We start from the raw sequence: 3,835 nt of genomic DNA, 5'->3' as shown, positions 1-3,835 counted from the left end.
TTTCTCAATATTTCTATCCAGAATAGCCGTATTCTAGTTGAGAAATCGACTGGGAAAGCGCACCAGGCTCTACAGTTTCGTCTAAAACTCGTAGAAGCCATTGCTAACAAACATTTACCCCACGTCCCAAAGGCTCGTTCAGAAGCTACTTCTGGACGACGTCGCACGTATCCACTCGGTCGTCTGACGGAGCGGCATTTTATCCAGCGCATTGGAAATAAAGAGTATGCCGACAAAAATCGGACATCACGTCGAAAATGCGTGTGGTGTGCCGATAGAAGGGGAACCAGTACGAAAACAACCTATGAGTGTGCTGAATGTGGCATGGCGTTATGTTTAGATTTTTGTTTTAAAGAGTACCATACTAAACCATAATTTTCAACAAAATTTCATCAAAATCGTTGGTTGCGTTACCCGAATCCCCTGCATACAAAATTTTATCAAAATCGTTTGTGGCATTACTCGAATCCTCTGCATACAAAATTTCATGAAAATCGTTTGTGCCATTTCTCGAATACTCTGCATACAAAATTTCATGAAAATCGGCTATTGGCAATAAGTTCCTGTTCCATTGGAAAGTATTTTTTAAATATTGTTTTTTGGCATTGTATGATGATGAATGAAAGGAGATGAATAAAAGGAAAGGATGATCGTGCAGGATATGAACGGTGTACCTCGGTCTGTCCATCCCTTTTATGTCTTTTGTCATTGTGCGTTTCTTCGTCAACCGTAAATATATTATTCTCATAATATTGTAAGAATCGAACAAACATAAAAATAGAACAAGAAACATTTCTTTGGGTGATGTATACAGTCATTGGTTTATTTGCTACTACAGAGTTCTAAAATTGAGCATTCGGCAGGAAGTTCGTCGGTTACTAGCTATTCCACCTTCTTGCATGACAGAAGTATACATGACGTTCATATGTATTGATACCTTAACATTTTTATACGTTGTAATAGGGTTTCAGAGTGACCGCCTGTAGGGCTCCTAATATGCATGTTTTCAACCTAACCTAGTAAGCAATAATGTAAGTCAGCTTGATATAACTCCTGGCCAAGTTCCTATCCTATTCATATTTGTGACCTATGCCTGCATGAGTATGTGTTGTATAAATAGATTATAAGCAATAATTAATTAACATCAATGCATACAAAGCCTTAATTTTCCAAAAATAATCCATGTGTTCAACCTAACCTAGTAAGCAATAATGTAAGTCAGCTTGATATAACTCCTGGCCAAGTCCCTATTCCTATTTGTGACCTATGCCTGCATGAGTACTATATGTGTTGTATAAATAGATTATAAGCAATAATTAATTAACATCAATGCATACAAAGCCTTAATTTTCCAAAAATAATCCATGTGTTCAACCTAACCTAGTAAGCAATAATGTAAGTCAGCTTGATATAACTCCTGGCCAAGTTCCTATCCTATTCATATTTGTGACCTATGCCTGCATGAGTATGTGTTGTATAAATAGATTATAAGCAATAATTAATTAACATCAATGCATACAAAGCCTTAATTTTCCAAAAATAATCCATGTGTTCAACCTAACCTAGTAAGCAATAATGTAAGTCAGCTTGATATAACTCCTGGCCAAGTCCCTATTCCTATTTGTGACCTATGCCTGCATGAGTACTATATGTGTTGTATAAATAGATTATAAGCAATAATTAACATCAATGCATACAAAGCCTTAATTTTCCAAAAAATAATCCATGTGTTCAACCTAACCTAGTAAGCAATAATGTAAGTCAGCTTGATATAACTCTTGCTAAAGGTTATCGGCAATGCAGTAGGTAAGTATAATATCCTTACTGATATTATAAATGCGAAAGTAACACTGTCTGTTACGCTTTCACGTCTAAACTTCTTCCGCCCGCGGCTTCGCCCGCATAGAGTTCGGTTATATCGCATTTCCAAGAGAATTCTTCTAAAGTCCGGGATAAAAAGTATCCTATGTTCTTTCTCAAGGTCAACTCAATCTCTGTACCAAATTTTATTAAAATCAGGTCAGTGGTTTAGACGTGAAAGCGTAACAGGCAGACAGGCAGAGTTACTTTCGCATTTATAATATTAGTAGGGATAAACTTTATTGACTTGACATTGATTGTTGTGTTTCCCTGTTTTTCTGACATCTTGAGGTAAGTTTTAGATTGCACGATCGTCCGACGTCCGTCTCGTCCGGCTTTTATCATTTGGCTACTACATTTCAAAAAAATCGGCCTAGCCCTTTTGCTTGGAAAATTTATTTTGGGCTTTATTGTCAGTTGCTGTTCATAGGACTCGTAAAACATAGGCGTTAATAATTATCAATTTTTCTATAGGTATATATATATTTTTTAATAAAATTTTTTTTCTTGAATAAGTGGTTTTATTTTTAACATGATCTAATAAAAATATTCTATACTTAAGTTGTGTTTTTTATTTTGTACTTGTACCTCCACTGAAGCTGTGGACGAATGATGCTGTAACGTATTTATGAAACAGGTTTGTATTTATCATTGTTATTCCCGTTCAAACTAACAGCCCTTTCTCACGGCAGCCCAGTTTTTTACAGAATTCCGTTTGATCGTAAAATAGATTACCTACCTAAGTAAATACTAGTGTTCACACGAGCAAACCGCATGCAGGATCCTGCAAAATGCTAATCCCGACGACATCGTCAAAGTTGTTCAAAAGGGCTTCAATGTTAGCTTTGTCCCAAGTTCGCCCTCCAAAAATTTGAGGTAGTCCCGTGGTCATAAATATAATTTTGCTTGTAGGTAGGTACATAACTGATATCCACTTATATTTTATTTAGCTTCACAGCCGCGGAAGTTTTGTCGATAGCTCCAGAATGTCCCTCGTTGCGTATTATTGTGTTAAATGCATTATTAGAAACCTCCTGCCCAAAGTGAGGGTGAAATATGTGCAACACCTACAAAAGATTAACACCTTTTGTGCCACCTTGTAAAAGACTAATTATTTTAACACAAAAACTAGTCAAAATATATGTACCTTTAAATTTTTCCAAAGTAAGCAAGCATCTAAGTTCATTCAAATTGTGTGAACGTCATCGGAAAATCTGAAACCATGTTATAATATAAGTACCTAGGTATGCACCTATTTATACCTTACTACTTATAGGCTTAGGCAGGTTACATCAATCCGTGCCTAATTTGTACGATTTGTATACATAATATGTAGCGATATAGCGAAAATTATACATATTATGTATAATTTTCGCGAAAATTATACATATTATGTATAATTTTCGCTTAGTTTTTATTTTACCTACTTTTTATTTTAGAAACCAAGTGATTTATCGACATCATTTACGATACCTACGGTACAGCACTATGACCAACTGTCAAAACACACGAATGTGTATAAAAATGTTCATAATTTTTTCTTGACATGAATTCTTACCTATATTTTAGGGGCAAAATAATAATCAAAATATCTACACGTTATTCATACATTTATACTGTTCAATATCATGTAATGTTATATCAAATTTTCTTGTTTAGTTTATATTTTTTAGCTAGCAAATCAGTAGACTGAGAAGGCCTCCAGTTTTTAAAGTATTATATGTAATTTACGTAATCAAATTATTGTTTCCCTAACGGAAACGCATAGATCACAATATTTCACGTCTTACTTAGTAACTAGAAGTTAGTAAATATCTGGTATTCACTTATTTTTCGTAAATTAAAAGTGAAAGAAAGTGTCTCGTTTGGTCGACGCAACTCGCAACATCCTCTCGAGCCAGCTGATATGTCATGTGTCAAAATCCTGTCGAGCAGAGGGGTTAACGATCATATATCAACACAACCTACATGTAAG

This window comes from Helicoverpa zea, chromosome 21, assembly GCF_022581195.2.
Source record: "Helicoverpa zea isolate HzStark_Cry1AcR chromosome 21, ilHelZeax1.1, whole genome shotgun sequence".
NCBI classification, from domain to species: domain Eukaryota; kingdom Metazoa; phylum Arthropoda; class Insecta; order Lepidoptera; family Noctuidae; genus Helicoverpa; species Helicoverpa zea.
This window is presented reverse-complemented; position numbering follows the sequence as displayed.